Source organism: Gorilla gorilla, chromosome 19 (genome assembly GCF_029281585.2).
Source record: "Gorilla gorilla gorilla isolate KB3781 chromosome 19, NHGRI_mGorGor1-v2.1_pri, whole genome shotgun sequence".
NCBI classification, from domain to species: Eukaryota; Metazoa; Chordata; class Mammalia; order Primates; family Hominidae; genus Gorilla; species Gorilla gorilla.
Window position 1 is genome coordinate 78,176,585 of NC_073243.2, and position 20,034 is coordinate 78,196,618.

Consider the following 20,034-nt stretch of genomic DNA (forward strand, 5'->3'; position numbering starts at 1 on the left):
AGAGGAAGCAATGGAGAGAAGGTGATATGGTTTGGATGTGTATTCCTGCCCAAATCTCATATTGATACATAATCCCCAGTGTTGGAGATGGGGCCTGGTGGGAGGTGATTGGATTATGACATGGCTTTCTCATGAATGATTTAGTACCATCCCCCTAGGTACTGTCCTTGTGATAGTGAGTGAACTCTCATGAGATCTGGGCATTTAAAAGTGTGTAGCACCTTCCCTACTCTCTCTCTCCTGCTCTGCCTTTCACCTTCTGCCATGATTGTAAGTCTCCTGAAGCCTCCACAGAAGCCAAGCAGATCCCAGCACCATGCTTCCTGTACAGCCTGCAGAACCATGAGCCAATTAAACCTCTTTTCTTTATAAATTACCCAGTCTCAGGTATTTTTTTATAGCAATGTGAGAATGGACTAATACAGGGTGGGAGGTGCCAGGTTCTTTTTAACAACTGGCTGTCTCCCAAGAAGTAATAGAGCTAGAGTGTAACTCACTCACCCTTGAGGGAGGGCATTAATCTGTTCATGATGGATTCACCACCATGACCCAAATTCCTCCCACTCGGCCCGACATCACCATATTGGGGATCAAATTCAACGTAAGTTTTGGGGGGCAGAAATAAGCCATATCTAAACCATAGCAGATACTTTTAATCCTTATTTCTTTTTCACCTTTTGCTTTGTTTTACCACCAAGCTAGCAAAAGAGCCATGCACAGGCAGTCCATAGAATCCAGGTCACACAGGGGTATGAACAGCAAGGCCTCCTGGGTGCCTCCTGTGACCTCACAGAGATCTTCTTGAGGTCCCTGCAGGCTTGTTGCAGGGAGGAATCCCCTGGGGTGTGGCCTCCTTTTTAAGACACTTGAACTTTGATGACTTGAAAGTTAACCTAAAGAAGCCGGGCACAGTGGCTCACCCCTGTAATCCCAGTGCTTTGAGAGGCCGAGGTGGGCGGATCACCTGAGTTCAGGAGTTTGAGACCAACCTGGCCAACATGCCAAAACCTTGTCTCTATTAAAACTACAAACAATTAACGGGGCGTGGTGGTGGGCACCTGTAATCCCAGCTACTGGGGAGGCTGAGGCAAAAGAATCACTTGAACCTGGGAGGCGGAGGTTGCAGTGAGCCAAGATTGTGCCACTGCACTCCAGCCTGGGTGACAGAGCAAAACTCCATCTCAAAAAAGAAAGAAAGAAAGAAAGAAAGAAAGAAAGAAAGAAAAAAGGCTGGACGTGGTGGCTCACGCCTGTAATCCCAGCACTTTGGAAGGCCGAGGTGGGTGGATCCGAAGGTCAGCAGCTCGTGACCATCCTGGCCAACATGGTGAAACCCCGTCTCTACTAAAAATACAAAAATTAGCTGGGCATGGTGGCGCGTGCTACTCGGGAGGGTGAGGCACGAGAATCGCTTGAACCCAGGAGGTGGAGATTGCAGTGAGCCAAGATCACACACCACTGCACTCCAGCCTGGTGACAGAAGGAGACTCCATCTCAAAAAAAAAAGAAGAAGTAAAGTTAACCAAAAGCAAAAGCAAATAGTGGGAGACATTCAGCTTTTGTTTGAGTGCTCCCCTGGGTGAAGGGATGCCTTGCTTCATCAAAATGTCTAGACTCAGAAATTAAAATGTCTTCAAGGGCTCATAGTAGGAGGAAGATTGATAAATTATACCGCTTAAAATGTCTTCCTTCACATTGTTCAGGGTTTGGTAAACTCCTCAAGACCTCAAGGCCTTGCTTATCTATAAGCTCTCCAGAGCTGGGGACTGGGGTGAGAGAAAGTGAGGTGTCTATTGTGTAAAATTTAAGAAGTAAGGAGGCACTTAGGGTAATGCAAGTCCAGGGTCAGTGTGGGCACCAGGCACCTCTCTTGCTTCATCTGAGTACTGATTTTGAGGCTCTCCAAACTTTAAGAGGAGCCAGAGCTGCCTTCTATCACTGGAAAGGACACAGGAGGGTATAAAAGGCTTGGAAGACATTCCCAGGGCCATGAGTAATCTTTTTCTTCTTCTTTTTTTTTTGAGACTGAGTCTCACTCTGTTGCTCAGGCTGGAATGCAGTGGCGTGATCTTGGCTCACTGCAACCTCTGCCTCCCAGGTTCAAGCGATTTTCAAGCCTCAGCATCCTGAGTAGTTGGGATTACACGCATGTGCCACCACACCAGGCTAATTTTTTTTTTTTTTTTGTACTTTTAGTTGAGATGGGGTTTCACCATGTTGGCCAGGCTGGTTTTGAACTCCTGACCTCAGGTGATCTGCCTGCCTCAGCCTCCCAAAGTGCTGGGATTACAGGCATGAGCCACCGCGCTTGGCCACCATGAGTAATCTTGAACCACATTTTGTCTAGCTTTGGAGATAAACCCTTACTGGGTCTCTTGGTCTCAAAGTTTCCCCTTAGCTCTGACACAGCCTGTTTGTAGTTTAGGGTTATTTTACTTGTTCCCCATGATGTCTGTGTTATCTTTCCATTTCCAGATTGTTTATACTCTTCTTTCAGGCTCTCCAAGTAGTATTTCTCTTTTGGCCTTCTGAATCTTATATTTCTCAGTTTGCTTGCTCCTTTTTCAAGGCAATTGCCAATGTGGTCATCCTTTTTTTTTTTTTCCTTGCACTTAATAATTTCTAACTTACTATTTGTGGTAGGTTGAATAATATGTCAATCAAAGGTATCCATGTCCTAATCCCTGGAACCTCTTGATTTTACCGTATAAAGCAAAATAATTTTTTTGCAGATAGGATTAGGTTAAGAATCTTGAGATGGAGAGATTATTTTAAATTATCTGGATGAGCCCTAAGTGTAATCACAAGTGTCCTTATAAAAAGGAGGAAGAGGGAGATTTCATTGTGAAAGTAGGAGACGGGACACAGAAGCAAGAGCTTGGAATGATTCAAGAAAGGGGCCATGAACCAAGGAATGCAGGCAGCCTCCAGAAGTTAAAAAAAGGCAAGGAAACGGATTCTTTTCTAGAGCCTCTAGAAGAAACCAGCCCTGCCAACACCTTGACTTTAGCCCAGTGAAACTGATTTTGGACTTCTGAACTCTGGAAATGTAAAACCCCAAATTATTGTTATTTAAAGCTACTGAGTTTGTGGTAATATGCTACACCAACAATAGGAAACTAATATAATATCTTTATGTCACAGTAAGTAGTGCAAACACATTTCTAGACTATATACTCCATGAAGGAGGCAGCATCACCTGGAGTTAACAGTACTGGCTCTGGAGCAGTCAAACCTGGGTGTAAATCCTGGCTGATCCCTGTAGTAGACATTTGTCCGTCTCTGTCTACCCAGGTTTTTGAACTTTCTTCCTGTATGAGGCAGAATGTGTTAGTTGCCTTCCTACTGTTCACTCCTCATTTTCCATTACTAACAGCATCCTAATTTGTACAGAGTGATAAATTTCACCATCTTAGTAATAATCAAATTTTAGTCTGGGCACTGTGGCTCATGCCACGTAGCTTAAACTCCAGCATTTTGGGAGGTCAAGGCAGGAAGATCGCTTGAGCCCAGGAGTTCAAGACCAGCCTCGGCAATGTAGTGAGACCCTATCTCAAAAAAAAAAAAAATCCTGTTTTTAAAAATAAAAAAATAAAAAAAAATATTTTACAGTCTTCCTTGAAATCACAAGCAGCCACTGAAATAGTTCTTGCCAAGTGTTCATTTCTGGGAGAGACTTCAGTGGGGGCATGCACCTTTGTCCTTTGACTTATCCTTCCTTCACAGAATGCCACACGCTAAGGCTGGTGGTGTGGAAAGGAAGATATATCTTGGGTCGCTAACGGAATTGTGAGGATGATCTTCGAGCTCTGGACTGTATCCTCAGACTTCTTGCTTTGTGAAAAGAATAAGGGCCTAGTTTGGTTAAGCCACTGGTTTTTGTGTTCTCTGTTATGTTAACCTTATAATTCATTATTTGTTTCACTCTAGTGGAACTTACCAATTTCTATTTTTGATTCTAGTATTCTAGTACATTGTACATGTATCTGTCAACAGATTCTAAACTCCCTGAAGGAGACAAATTACCAGTGGACAAGAACACAGCCTCTGGAGTCCAATAGGCCTGGTGTATTCATTAGGGTAAGTGGTGCTAGGTGCTGTAACAGATAAACCTCAAATTATTTGCGACTTCACACAATATAACCTTATTTCTTCACTCATATGAAGTCGTTTTTAGTACACATTGCCATTTATGGACATAGGCTCTTACCTTCTCATGATTCTTTGCTGCTTAATCTGGCTAGAGTGGTTTCCTGATGTACACAGTTACAAACTCAGAGAGACAGAGCTACTTACTAGATTGAGCTATAAGAAACTGATGACATATGAACATAAATACTGTCTACAAAATGGCAGTTTCACATGATTAAACCTAACTTCACATGTGATTTTGAGAAAGGGACTCTCTAAATCCATTTCTTTAGCTATAAAATGGGGTACCAATACTCATTCCTCCAAGGAGATTATAAAGATCAAATAAGAGGATGTATGCAAAGAACTTCGCATACAGGCTGACACAGAGTCAGTGACTCAAACAGGTTAGGTATGATTTACTCAACGCCTAGCACAGACTGTCTGGCACATACTAGCTATTCTTTAATTATATATATGCATGTATGTGTGTATAAATTGAGATAGAATTCACATACCATAGGCTGGGTGCAGTGGTGCTGTAATCCCAGCACTTCGGGAGGCCAAAGCAGGCAGATCATGAGGTCAAGAGATTGAGACCATCCTGGCCAACATGGTGAAACCCCATCGCTACTAAAAATACAAAAATTAGCTGGGCATGGTGGTGTGTGCCTGTAGTCCCAGCTACTCAGGTGGCTGAGGGAGGAGAATCGCTTGAACCGGGGAGGTGGAGGCTGCAGTAAGCCGAGATCGCACCACTGCACTCCAGCCTGGCAACACAATGAGACTCCATCTCAAAAACAAAAACAAAAACAAAAACAAGTCACACACCATAAAATTCACCCTTTTAAAGTTACAATTCAGTGATTTTTAGTATATTCACAAAGTTATATAGTCATCATCACTGATTCCAGAACATTTTTATCACCACAATCAGAAACCTCATACCTGGCTGGGCGCAGTGGCTCACGCCTTTGGGAGGCCAAGGCAGGCGGATCGCCTGAGGTCAGGAGTTGAGGTCAGGAGTTCGAGACCAGCCTGGCCAACATGGTGAAACCCTGTCTCTACTAAAAATACAAAAAATTAGCCGGGCATGGTGGCACATGCCTGTAGTCCAAGCTACTCGGGAGGTTGAGGCAGGAGAATCATTTGAACCCAGGAGGCAGAGGTTGCAGTGAGCCAAGATCAAGCCATTGCACTCCAGCCTGGGTGACAGAACAAGACTCTGTCTCACAATAAAAAAAAAAAAGAAACCTCATACCTGACAGCAAGACCCTGTCTCTATTTAAAAAAGAAAAAAGAAAAAAAAGAAAAAAGAAACCTCATACCCATTAGCAGTCACTTTACCTTTCGAATGAATCATCTTTGTTTCAAAATGGCTGGCACAGTACCTTGCTCTTCGAATTCACTCTGCATTTATTGATTCTATTGGCATCTCCTGTAGAGTTGACAAAACATTTCTTGTTTATTCAACAACAATGGACAGTATGTCATTTAATTTGTCATTTAATATGTATGTGTGTGTATGTGTGCACACACACAGCCCCCCCACATTTATGCTCAGGGAATCAGATTCTCCCACACCAAAATAATAAAATGACAAAAGTAATAATAACAATAATATTGTTGATAACAATCCTGGTTGTGCATTTAAAAATGACAGAAGGAGGCTATTGTGATATGATGCCATGGGCTTTCCACCTCTGAGAGAATTCACAAGGGAGGTTGGAAAGAAGCGCTCCAGTTTCCACGTTCTCACATGCAATCACCTTCTTTCTCTCCCTGTTGGAAGTCACTGCAGCTCAGCTTGCTGAAAGAGAAGAAACTAAGCCAGTGTCTAAGAGGGTGCCTCAAAAGTTCCTCGACTGTATTAATCTTTTGATTTTAGAACTTTTATAAATAGCACTCCTTTGAACACACACAAAGAAGGGCAAGTCAAAGTGAAAACAGCCCAGTTCTTCTTCTTAGCTAAGAATGCGTCCTTTCTATACCTATTAGATTGGACAGGATGCGTCACTGGGGGACTTTGCTTGATTCTGTTCAGAGTCGCAGCTGTAAAAGCAGGTGCATTTTTTTTTTGCCATTTGACATTCTTAAAGAAAAGTCATCCTGGAAAACAACCCAATTTAGTATTTGCATTACTCTGCATGGTTGATGGTTTCAAAAGATTAATGTTTATTTTGGGAACGGTTCATCGTTTTTATCTTTGAAACAGTCAATTTCTCTTTTACACCTGCTGTGGCTACGAGAGCACTGTGCTGGCTTGGGTCCTTCATTAAAAGTGTGAGCTGCTGTCAAGAAGGAGAAAGAAATACTGTGCACTTCACTGAAATATATTACCTTTTTTTTTCTTTCTTTTTTCTTTTTTTTTTTTTGAGACAAGGTCTCACTCTGTTGCCCAGGCTGGCCAGTGGAGCAATTACAGCTCACTGCAGCCTTGACCTCCTTGGCTCAAGTCATCCTTCCACATCAGCCTCCCGAGTAGTTGGGACTACAAGGACATGCCACCATGCCCGGCAATTTTTCTATTTTTTGTAGAGATGGGGGTTTCACTTTGTTGCTCAGGCTGGTCTCAAACTCCTGGGCTCAAGTGATCCACTCTCCTCTGCCTCCCAAAGTGCTGGGATTATAGGCATGAACCACCATTCCCAGCCCTATTTCCATTATTTTAACTTCTAATGCTTGAAAATGCATAGATACAAGAAGAAACATTTAAATGGAGATGTAACTAATCCAATGGCAAAACATTAAAAAAAAAGATTAAAATAAAACTTACTGACCAAACAAAGAAAGAAAAGTAGAAATTAAAATGTTTCACTATTGGGTTCAATGTACATTATTCAGGTGACAGGTACACTAAAAGCCCAGACTTGACCACTATACAATTCATCCGTGTAGCCAAAAACCACTGAACCCTTACAGCTATTGAATTTTTTTTTTTTTGAGACGGAGACTTGCTCTGTCGCCTAGGCTGGAGTGTAGTAGTGCGATCTCAGCTCACTGCAACCTCTGCCTCCCGGATTCAAGCAATTCTCCTGCCTCAGCCTCCCAAGTAGCTGGGATTACAGGCACACACCACCATGTCCGGCTAATTTTTATATTTTTTTAGTGGAGATGGGGTTTCACCATGTTGGCCAGGCTGGTCTCGAACTCCTGACCTTGTGATCCACCCACCTCGGCCTCCCAAAGTGCTGGGATTACAGGCATGAAATTACAGGCATGAGCCACTGTGCCCAGCCAAAAAGTTTTTTAAAAAGGTCTGGGGTGGGCCAGCCAACTGGTTACACAGTTGTCTGGGATCCCATGGAATATTTAACCCGACCTCTGATGGGAACAGGAAACTGAGACCCAGGGAGGTAAAATGACTTGCCCTCGCCCTGTTATGGTCAATATCACTGTAGGTCTCCAGACCCAGCTCTTTAGCAACCTTTCCATGCCTCTATGCAGCTCCCCATGTATCAGTTCTCTGAGAGAATGCAGCTTGGGCATCTGTAACTCTTAGGTTGAATTCAGGCAGTTTACCACTTCTCCTTGGCTCATAATGTCTAGGACAGCCTTGAATAGGTTCAGAAATCATGTGGCAACAAAATCCCCCCTTGATATCATGGTATATGGGTTATGTTTAGTATTTGCAAAGCAAACAACTGGGATCAAATTCCAGCACTGCTACTTAGCCACTGTGTGACACTGGAATCTTTGTGTCCTAAGACTGTAATAAATTGTCACAAGCTTCGTAGTTTAAATCAACAGAAATTTGGCCAGGTGTGGTGGCTCATGCCTGTAATTCCAGCACTTTGGGAGGCTGAGGTAGGTGGATCACTTGAGGTCAGGAGTTTGAGACCAGCCTGGCCAACATGGTAAAACCCTGTCTCTACTAAAAATGCAAAAATTAGCCAAGTGTGGTGGCAGAAACCTGTAATCCCAGCTACTTGTGAGGCTGACAGGAGAACTGCTTGAACCTAGGAGGCAGAGATTGCAGTGAGGCGAGATCATGCCACTGCACTCCAGCCTGGGCGACAAGAACAAGACCCTGTCTCAAAAAATCAATCAATCAATCAACAGAAATTAATTATCTTAAAGTTCTGGAGGGTAGAAGTCGAAAATCAAGGCAACGGGAGGGCCATGCTCCTCCTGAAAGCTTTAGGGAAGAGTCCTCCCTTGCCTCTGCCTAGTTTCTGGTGCCTGCCCGCAATCCTTGGTGTTCCTCGGCTTCTAAGATGCATCCAAATGTCTTTCTGCTTTCTCTGGTAAAGCCACGGGTCACTGTATTTGAAGCCCATCCTAATTTAGTATGATTTTGTCATAATGTGATTACATCTGCAAAGACCCTATTTTCAAATGTAGTCACAATCACAGGTACTGAGGTTAGGACTTGGGTAGATTTTTTTGGGGGGTGGTTACAATTCAACCTACTAACTCAGGTAACTCCCTTCACCAATCTGAGTACAGTTTCTTCCTTTCTATAATGGAATAAAACACCTCTCTCCCAGGCTTAATGTGAATACAATGAGATGACATGCATAAGTGCCCGGTATATAGGAGGTGCTCTGAAGATGCTGCCAACTCCACCTTGGATTTCTTTGTTCCTAAAGTCAAGCTCAGTGATCGCACATAGTAGATAAGTTTGGCAGTTGATTGATTTTCTAAATCAGAAGTGTTAATGCCCAGTGGACTTTGCACCAAAGGACCCAGAGATCTGGCTATGCATTCTCTAAGTGTCTTTTCACAAGGCAAGACTCTCCCAGTCCCTCTTGGAGAATCACTTTTGAGACACATTTACTAGTTCTACCTGCTTTCTCCTTAAATCACCATGGATAGCAGCATCCTTTCTGCACATCTCGGGTTCTGCTTGGATTTAGCATCAACTCCTTGATGACATGTTATGAGGACAAAATCTCTGCTTTCTATGTGGAATTGACACGAAGATATTTACACTATTGAATTAAGGCTTCTAATTTGGCTTTATAGGTGAGCTCCTAGTCAGAATACTGAAGAATTAATAAAAATTACATAAATGACCTAAAGAAATGTGAATTCATATAGATTGTTTAAAATGGGCAAGTTTTATTAGAAAACTATCCTATTTAACAGCATCCCTGGTAAATAAGAAAACAAACAAACAAAAATTGTTGGGCGCAGGGGCTCACGCCTGTAATCCCAGCACTTTGGGAGGCCAAGGCGGGCGGATCACCTGAGGTCAGGAGTTCTAGACCAGCCTGGCCAACATGGTGAAACCCCATCTCTACTAAAAATACAAAAAAAAAAAAAAAAAAAAAAAAAATTAGCCAGGCGTGGTGGCAGGTGCCTGTAATCCCAGGTACTTGGGAGGCTGAGGCAGGAGAATCACTTGAACTGGGGAGGCAGAGGTTGCAGTGAGCCAAGATCACACTGCTGCATGCACTCCAGCATGGGCGACAGAGAAAGACACAGACTAAAAAAGAAAAACAAAACAAAACAAAAAACCACCAACCAACCAACCAAACCAAAGCAAACAAAACAAAAAATAGAAGAGAGAAAAAAGAAAACTATCCTCCAGAATAACAGTTCGAATTCATAGAGGAAATATCTCATTTGAAAAAAAAACCCAAGGTCTTTAGAGAAAATAAATCACTAATCTGATAACATATTTCAGCAGAATCTAATGTGGTAGATGTCTCTAGAAGTTTCCTTAAAGGAAAATTTAGAGCAAGGGCTAAAACAAGAAAGAGCAGAAAACTAAACCAGCAGGGCATAAGAAAGCAGAATTGTTGAGGAATTTGCTTAACAATTATAACAGTTGAAGTTCTTTTAGCGAATAAATTAAAAACTCGTTGGAGAGAAATTATTTACCGATTTCTTTACCTTGCTACTTTCTTCTGTGTGTAGATCCCAGTTTTTCTTGTTGGATGCTATGTCCCGGACGGACTTAGTCAGATATACTTCTGCAAGAGTTTCCATTTTCAGTATTGTCCTATTCAGGGATATAAAGTCAACTATGTCCTCGGTTCTGCCATGATAGAATACACTATTTAACTATTGAAGTCTAGGGCTTGATAATCTAGCAGAAGTCACCGAGGAACAAGAATGTCCATATAAGGGGTTACTAAAAAGTAGACCTTTTAAAAAACTGAGATACCAGAATCAATACACCTGTCTTCCTTTGTGAATCATAGTTAAAATTTTGAAACCAAAAGCAATAAGCTGATCTTTCAAACAAGAAATACATTAACTGAATACACAATGATGTGAAAAGACCACTGTGAAGTACCAGTGGTATGAAAAACTCAGGATGTGATTGAGCAGCATTATAATCTTGACCCCGGGCTGCTAGTTTCTCTGACAGTTCAGAGGTGAAGAGTCTGCATAACTATGCTAAACTGCAGTACTCTGAAGGTATTGCCAAATTAAATAATTTGGGTTTCTCAATGCAGGTATCACTCTCTCCTGTGATCTCTGGCTAAGCAGGGCTGTTGGCAGATCAAGTTCTTGTTTCAGTCGAGACCATGATGGTATTTGACTGTCTATTCAGTCACCATACGTAACCCATTGGCTAATACATCTCATGCTATGCTTCCTGCGAGGGGTGTGATGGTCAACCAGCCAGCCTAGTGCTGGGCCCCAGCTAAGAGGTAGATACTTGGATTGGATTTTTCAAATTCTTTTTATTGACTATCACAAGCATAGCAACATAGTATGCATGTTAAGTATTGAGCACTCCAGAAAATTTAACACTTAAATAGACTGTCTTTGTAACACGTAACACATAACATGTGAAACCAGAACACATAAATGAACTATCCTCCATAGTAGTCTTCTTGGGACATTACATATTTGTTCAAACAGTGATCCCACATTTGCATTCAACATTTTTTTTTTTTGTATTTGTTACCAGGGCCAATTAGTAATCCATAAAAGGATATGATTTTTATAAATTTCTTAATTACTCATATTACTGATCATGGAACTTAGAAACCTTTTTGCTCTTTACAAATAGAAATTAACTGCAAAAGCTAAAGATTTCTTGTTGCTGGGAGCCTGTAAAAGACTATGCCTCAAGCTCTGATAGCCATTCTCAAAGAGGAATTCTAAAAGTTAACTTTGACCAATGTCAGAGTCATTACAATGTTTTTGCAGCCTCCAAGAAGATGACTTTTGAAGAAGAAAACACTCATTTGAATGTTACAGCATATTTACTAGAAAGTAATTACACTATTTTATAGCACATTAAACAAGTCAGGTATAGCTAGCAAGAGGAGTTGTGCTATTCACCTACTAAAGACGGTGTACATATATTTGCTATTACAAAATGCGTTCTTCTATAAAAGGTGACACTGCATTTCTAATGAAAGTTGGATCTAAGAATAGCTCTAGTACCAAGTTCAGAAAAGTCACCCTAGGGGAGAAATGCTTAGCAGTTTGTATTTAAATAACTTCCTTAAATATATTGCTGTTACTCATTGCATATGACTTTACATGTAATTCATGTAATTCGTATTTATTTATAATTACTTGAGTGAGAAGGAGTATTAAACTTTTGGAATTACATATTCTTAGCTTTTTTAATGTACTATGAAAGTTAATTTTTGACAGTAGATAAAATACAAGGGTCTGTAGCAACTTGTTTGGTGGAAGAAAATTTTAGTGCATGGGTCATAGCGCTGCTATGGGGAGCAAGCTCAGTCCTTCCTTTTCTCCTCTCATCCATATTAAATTGCCCACTTTGGTCTCCAGATGACCAGCATTACCACTGTAACTGCTGACAGAGGAATTTCACTCTGTTTGTTTTTGACTGCCATTGTTGGCTTTCTGATCTGGGATTACGTCTCATTGAAGCCAAGCCTACATAACACCAGGTGAACACTGTTGCTGGTTTCTTCCTCTCTGTCTCTAGGCCTAACACTCCAGGGTTTAGTAGGGCAGGAAAGGGAGAAGGAAAATTATTTTTCCCAGCTTCTTCAAAGCCTGTGAAGCAAGGATTTTTTTTTTTTTTTTTAAGACAGAGTCTTGCTCTGTCACCCAGGCTGGAGTGCAGTGGTGTGATCTCAGCTCACAGCAACTTCACCCTCTGAAGTTCAGGGGATTCTCCTGCCTCAGCCTCCCAGATAGCTGGGATTACAGGCATGTGCCACCACACCCAGCTAATTTTTGTATTTTTTAATAGAGATGGGGTTTTGCCGTGTTGGCCAGGCTGGTCTTGAACTCCTGGCCTCAAGTGATCCACCTGCCTCAGCCTCCCAAAGTGCTGGGATTACAGGTGTGAGCCACCGGGCCCCACCCACAAGGCTTTTTATGCCTTAACTTTTTCTCACATCACTGCATCTGATGGATATAACTCACACCCTACAAAGAGTAGGTGCTCCCTGTGTCTCCTCTTGGGGAGAGTGTATGTTGCCCCTGTCTTAGTCTGCTGTAATAGAAATAACATAGACTGGGTGGCTTAAACAACACTTATTTTATCCAATTGTGGAGGCTGAGAAGTCCAAGATCAAGGTGCCTGCATATCTGGTGAGGGCCCACTTTCTGGTTTGCAGATGACTGCCTTCTTGTTGTATCTTTACATGGCAGAGAACAGAGACAGAATAATTAAGCTCTCTCTTGTCTCTTCTCATAAGAGCATGAATCCATTTACGAGGGTTCCACCCTTATGACTAAGTATGCCCCAAAGTCCCCACCTATAATACCATCCCACTGGGATTAAGAGTTCAACATATGAATCTGGGGGAAAACACAAGCATTCAATCCATAACAACCCTCTTACCTTGTACTGTCTCCCTTCCCAGTTCTTCAGACTCACTAAACTGGAGGATGCCCAGGTTTTTGTTTTATTTGTTTTCTTTTTTGCATGTATGATCCACATGGCCCCATCCTAGGTGTTCCTAAAACTTCTAGACATCCAGAGCCACCATATCTTTTAATATCCAAATTGAATGGTTGGTGCTACCATTCCATGTGCCATGGGACCTCCAGAATTCTTAAGTTTTCCCAAAATAACCTGGAAGGAGTTGTGTTCTCCTAGTCATTCACGCTGTGATCTGCTTTCCTGCTTTAGCCTGGAGGTTAAACCAGAGGCGGCTGACCTCCCTATGTGCCCACCACATCCCTGGCACATAAGCCTGTTCCTCTCCCTTTCTTTCTTGTTTCCTCTTCTTTGTATGTTACTGGTATGTCTCTTGTGCTACAAACTCAGGCTCTCAGGAAATGTGACTTTCTTCATTTTCTTATGCTTGTGTTTAATGATCACCATTTCACCTAGTAGTAAAAGCTTAATCGTGGCCAATTTCAGGTCAAACTCATAATTTCTCCCTTTCCCCCTTTCTCTCCTAAATTCTGGACAGAGGTGGGGTAGGATTACATGGTGTCAGAGCACTAAGGGTAGTGGTAGAGTCTGGCCCATTTTCCCCATCTGTCCATGACAGCCGCATTAGTCTGTTCTCGCATTGCTATAAAGACTTACCTGAGACTGGGCAATTTATAAAGAAAAGAGGTTTAATTAGTTCATGGTTCCACAGGCTGTGCAGGAAGCATGGCTGGAGAGGCCTCAGGAAACTTACAATCATGGTTGAAGGAGAAGGGGAAGCAGGCACATCCTACATTGCTGGAGCAGGAGGAAGAGAGACAAGGGGGAGGAGCTACACACTGTTTTTTTTTTTTTTAGATGGAGTCTCGCTCTGTCGCCAGGCTGGAGTGCAGTGGCATGATCTCGGCTCACTGCAACCTCCGACTCCCTGGTTCAAGTGATTCTCCTGCCTCAGCCTCCCAAGTAGCTGGGATTACAGGCATGTGCCACCATTCCCAGCTAATTTTTGTAGTTTTAGTAGAGATGGGGTTTCACCATGTTGGCAAGAATGGTCTCGATCTCCTGACCTCGTGATCCACCCTCCTTAGCCTCCCAAAGTGTTGGGATTACAGGCATGAGCCACTGTGCCCGGCCGGTGCTACACACTTCTAAACAACCAGATCTCGTGAGAATTCACTCACTATCACGAGAACAGCAAGAGGGAGATCTGCCCCCAGGATCCAATCACCTCCCACCAGCCCCCTCCTCCAACATTGGGGATTACAACTCGACATGAGATTTGGGCAGGGACACAGATGGAGACCATATCATTGGCCTTTGCTTAACAGTTCATCTTGTCTGATTCTTGATCCTTCTCACTTCTTCACACTGGTATTTGTTGAGATGTCCTTTGTTACAGCACTCTATGCAAGTTGAGGGTGGTGAGATTTCCTCTTCCTCACTGCAAGTCCTCCCCAGGTCTGCTGGCTGTCACTGACACATCTGTGCCACTCTTGGCCAAAGAGAAAGACATTCCCCTGAATGCTGCAGTACCCTGGGGCATCTCTGAACTCAGTGAGGAAGCCTGAGGTCAGCCATCCTGACACACCACACAGATATCTCTACCCCAACTCTGTGGTGGAGGGAGGGGCGCTTGGGTTGCAGAGGAGCTCGGAGAGCTTGGCTGCCTGGAAAGCAAGGCACCAGTTTGCTTTGCTCTCTCAGATCCCTAAGCCCTCTGGGGATTTGATGCTTCCTTCCTTCCCCAGGGCTGGTGTGGGGACAGACAGCAGAACTACTTCTCTACTCCTTAGACACTGAAGAGGGGCCTCATCTCCTTTCTCTTCTGACTCCTCCCTTTCACAGTTGCAATAATCTCTACAGGCAAGTGGGGTGGGCTAAAAGGAACTGTTTTTGTTTGTTTGTTTTTGAGACAGGGTCTCAAAAACACCCAGGCTGTCACCCAGGCTGGAATGAATGCAGTGGCGCACTCATGGCTCACTGCAGCCTCGACCTCCCAGCCTCAAGTGATCCTCCTGCCTCAGCCTCCTGAGTAGCTGAGACTACAGGAACTTACCACTACACCCAGCTAATTTTTTTCTTTTTCTTTTTCTTTTTTTTTTTGAGATGGAGTCTCTCTCTGTCACCAGGCTGGAGTGCGGTGGCATGATCTTGACTCACTGCAACCTCTGCCTCCTGGGTTCAAGCGATTCTCCTGCCTCAGCCTCCTGAGTAGCTGGGACTACAGGCACGCACCATCACGCCCAGCTAATTTTTGTATTTTTAGTAGAGACGGGGTTTCACCATGTTGGCCAGGATGGTCTCGATCTCCTGACCTCGTGATCCACCCACCTCGACCTCCCAAAGTGCTGGGATTACAGGCGTGAGCCACTGTGCCTGGCCCATTTTTTTGTATTTTTTGTAGAGACAGGGTCTCACTATGTTGTCCAGGCTGGTCTGCAACTCCTGGGCTCCAGTGATCCACCCACCTCGGCCTCCCAAATTGCTGGGATTACAAGCAGGATCCACAGCACCCAGCCAGAAAAAAACTTTAATAGCATATTACCTTAAATCTGTAATTTATGCCTGGAATCCTAATAGTTTAAAAAAGTCAAAAGCCAAGAATCTGGTCTGTGTGTTCTGGTCTAACATCCTTCTTCTAGTCAAATGCTGTAGCTGAGAAAACGGGGGATGGGGAAAGACTGAAGGTCAGAAAGCAGGAAGTGCTAGTAACAAAAGCCACATTGGGTAAGATTTCAAAATAATATCCTGATACTTGAATAAGCCTTTTTCGGAAGCTTTGGAAGAAGCGAGTAACGGAGGGCGTCGACAGCATAAGGCCTTGGAGGGAACCGCATTAACAGTCCCGTGCCATACTCCAGGCCTCCAGGAATTTCTTCCTGGCAGTCTCCTCCTCAAGCTCTGTCCCTTTCATAGTTTGTGAGCTATTTCCCTTCTCGGCCCTCCTTCCCAATCTACCTCCCTTTCTGGGACACCTACAGATTCTCCAAATTCAGCACATTCCTTTTTGTGCCACCCTCTTCTTCCAGACCAAGGCTTGGAGTGGAAAGTGGGAGTTCTTTCACTTTTAAAGATGCCCTCTAGGAATTTGCCTATAAAAGGAGCTATTCCCCACCCCACAATGTACAAATGCATGTGAATTACACCTCCTTTCCATTCTATTATTTGAAAGCAACTGCTGTCTTTTTTTTTTTTTGAGACGGAGTTTCGCTCTTGTTGCCTAGGCTGGAGTGCAATGGGTGTGATCTAGGCTCAGTGCAGCCTCAGCTCACTGCAACCTCTGCCTCCTGGGTTCAAGCGATTCTCCTTGCCTCAGTCTCCCGAGTAGCTGACATTACAGGTGCCCGCTGCCACGCCCGGCTAATTTTTTGTATTTTTAGTAGAGACGGGGTTTCATCAGGTTTGCAGGCTGGTCTCAAACCCCTAACCTCAGGTGATCCACCCGCCTCAGCCTCCCAAAGTGCTGGGATTACAGGCATAAGCCACCAAGCCTGGCCCCTATTTTGTTTAAAATAAAAAAATTTCCTTCCTCTTTCATCTATGTAAAAAATTATTTTTATTTATTTTCTTGAGTTATGTTTACCTTTTAAAAATGGGCAACGCTTAGGATCAAGGATTTTCGATTAGTTTTACAAAGTACCACACCCAGGAAAATTGAGCCAACAAATTTGCATGCAAAGTTTCAGGTCTCCCTACTTCTAAAAATGCATACCTCCTTAACAGCTCTCCACCTCCGACGCTTAGAGAACCGAAACCCAAACCTACAGCAGGCACACTGCCCAGTTCCCTCAGTGACACAGAAACTGAATGAAAACTTGTTAAAGCAGGAAGGGTTGCAGATGGAGGGGACACCATATTAGTTTAAGTGTACGTGGTTTACCTTGAATATTAAGCATTTCTTTAGCTAGGTGTGGAGCTGCGCAGTGTCCCACGACAGTGCATAATGTCAGTGTTTCTTTTCTTTTTTTTTTTTGAGACGGAGTTTCACTCTGTCATCCAGGCTGGAGTGCAGTAGTACAATTTCAGCTCACTGCAACCTCCACTTCCCAGGTTCATGATTCTCCTGTCTTACCCTCCTGAGTAGCTGGGCACACGCCACCACGCCCGCCTAATTTTTGTATTTTTAGTAGAGACGGGGTTTCACCATATTTGTCAGGCTGGTCTCGAACTCCTGACCTCAGGTGATCCACCCGCCTCGGCCTCCCAAAGTGCTCGGATTACAGGGGTGAGCCACCGCGCCTGATGTCAGTGTTTATTTTCATGGCTTCTTTTATTTCATTATGATCGAGAGTTTCACAACAAACTAAGAAATTAATTTGTATTTTTGTCAGCATTTAATCCTTTAAAAGTCAGGTAATTCTAGAAAGGGACGTGTGGGGGATGCTTTCACGTTTAGTGTTCAGACTTTGATTCCATCCGCTGTATTCTTTGCGTCTCAACCCCGTTACACATTCCGCTCCCAGCTTTAATGTTTGCAGGGAATATATAACTCTCTTCTTCTATAAGGGTGGGATGGGTGGGAACCACAGGTCTAACTGCTCCATATGTAGATCCAAACACTCCTCCCTTTCTGCAACCCACTGCCCTTCCTTAGCCTCTGTGGCATCTCCGATGTGCGATTCTGAGCTTCGACAGGATTCCATCCTCTACTTTGTAAAATCCCATACCATTCCTCTACCTGAGGCAGGAAAATAGGGTCTGGAGGGAGAGAACATAAGGACAATTCACGCTTCAGCTATAACAGGAAATATCCTCTCCATAGGGCGTTAACTTTGGTTTCCTCGTCTATAAAATGGAGAGAACAGTCATTTCTGCTTTGGAACATGCTTGTTAGGATGAGTAATATAAATTGCCTCCTGCAGCGTCTGACACGTAGTGGGTGCTTGATAAATCTTTGTTAACAGATATGCCTTTATATTGATTCTTAGCTGTAGGAAGTATTCATTCAAATACATATTCAAATAATCTTTTAGCTATATTCCTGCTTGTATATGGATTCCTCTTGCCTTCTGTGAACTCCCTTACATCTCCAGGACTTCAATACAGGAATAAGGAGTACTCCAAAGATTTCTTGCACTTTCTGGAATTAAACGCTGTGACTTTAGCTTCCTTCCTTTGGGTTTTAGGAGGCAGAGGCATGTATTGAGGTGGGTGAAGTGGGGTAGGAAGACCATTTCTGGGAAAATGGGCCAGAGTATTTTTTCATTATGACCCCTTCGCTTCATTAAACATTTATTGAACAAACGCAAAGCTTGGCGCTTGTCACTCATGTTTTATTGGCGTTTTCCTTTTTTTTAAGCTATCTCCTACAGGAAGGATATTAGCTCTTTCATTCTCTCAAGGGTCAGATGTAATCTTCCAACATCTGACTTTCGCGTCACCCATTTAGGAAGAGACGCGGTCCCTTTAAGGCCCTGGAAAGGGTCTAAGTGTTGGTTTCTGTGGGGGAGGCCACGCCCCATCACGTGACCGCAGCCCCAGCGGGGCGGGGCCGGCGTCTCCCGGCTGCCGTCACTTCCGGTTCTCTGTCAGTCGCGAGCGAACGACCAAGAGGGTGTTTGACTTCTAGAGCCGAGCGAAGCGTGAGTGCGCGGGACCCCTACCCCTACTCCTCGGGGCCCCCACCCTCCCAGCCGGGCCGTGAGCTGCCTTCGGCCCTCCACTCCTCTCGCCGGCAATGGCCGCGGGAAATGGCGGCTCTGCCTTACCTCCCCCTTCCCCTCGGCGTCCCCGGCCCCCTCCTCCGTTTCTGACTCCACGCCTGACGCGCTGTGGGCCCTTCCGCGGTAGACTCCTGTCCCCGGGGAGCCGAGTCGAGGCGGCGGGCGCTGCGGCCCGGGGCGGTAGATTGAGGGCGGCCGGGGGGCGAGGAGTCGCGGGGAGAGGGTCGCGGCGTCCCCGGGACAATGCGGCGGCGGCCTGCCTAGGTGGGGCGCGTGCGGTTACCTACTCTTCCCCCGCCCCTCGCCCTGAGCGGGGCGCTCTGGAGACTGGGAGAGCGGATGCGGGCGGGAGGGGGCCGGTGGAAGAACGGCTGATGTGCAGGGGGAGGGAACGCTTCGAGAGAAGAAAATGGCGCTTGGTGCAAATCCCGCCCCTTCCCACGCCGTCTTCTCCGCACTTCGCCGCCTCCCACGCCCCCTCCGACCAACCTGTCTCCCCTCGCCCGAGCGGCTGCTAGCCACGGGGTTCTAGCGGCTTGCTGGGGCCGCGCGACCCCTTCCCTGGTCTTGTGCTTGTCACCTTCCTGTTATACCGAAGTCGTGTGCCCTTCAGTCCTGGTTCATTTTCACCTCGTTTTTTTTCTGATCTTTCCCTCAATCAGCAAAGGCTGAAGATTTCGTTTCTCTTTTTAAAGTTGCGTTTTGTATAAATTCTACAATAGTGGTTTCAGTATCAGTTACTTGAATTACAAGCTGTTTCTCCCCCCACCCCCACATTGGAACAGGCTCATTAAGGTAAAAATATATTTGTTAAAAGTTTAGAGGCTGGCTTTAGTTACCGTTACCTTCCTTCTCCAGTGGACTTCTTTGGGTCAACCCCAAAGAACCAGGTGGTTCTTTGAAAAATTCTTAGGCCCCCAGGCAGTTTTTAATAACAGACGGTAGTTATGATCGACAGTTTCAAAGTGAAAAATTATGTTCAATTTAATTACCTTTTTAAAAAATATATTTTTGTCGTATTAATTAGCATAAAAAACTGAACTAAATTGATTTTAGAGATGAGGTTGCAAAATGGAGCAGAAACAGGAAAAACGGATAAAACGTGGTCATGAACGTTGCTTTTCCCTTCTGAATTTACCCTTGAAGACATTACCAGTTAAAATCATATTGAGCTTTTTGAATTTAATGGCTAGGATTGGGGTGGCCCACTTCTTTTTCCTTGACCTCCTATTTTGGAACATATGCAATGTCAGTGCTAATGCAGGTTTCGTCTAGAGAGCTAGATTATGATTTTTTTTTGGGGAGGAATTTTAAGTCTTTTTTTCTGTATTAAACAAATACAGTGTGTGTTGTGTTTATTAGGCCCTTTAAGGCATACAGAAATTATCATGCCTAGTGTTCCATTATTGGAACGCTAAGCATGTGGGAGTTATTTATGTGCTACTGCTCAAGATCATCACCAAG

The 20,034-nt window shown here is 44.1% G+C and overlaps 1 protein-coding gene across 3 annotated transcripts in view; it reads left to right on the plus strand.

Moving 5' to 3' along the window:
- Positions 1-20,034, plus strand: part of SUB1 (SUB1 regulator of transcription) — a 72,165-nt gene that overhangs the window by 35,173 nt on the left and 16,958 nt on the right. Inside the window, exon 1 of one of the 3 annotated variants that reach the window (XM_063700809.1) lies at positions 4,062-4,080. The exons of 1 other annotated variant lie outside the window; for it this stretch is intronic. The gene's annotated coding sequence lies outside the window, so the exon portion shown is untranslated. Of the gene's footprint in view, positions 1-4,061; positions 4,081-18,470; positions 18,490-20,034 lie in introns of those variants that run through there. One more of the 3 variants, XM_019013412.4, reaches the window with a different exon arrangement.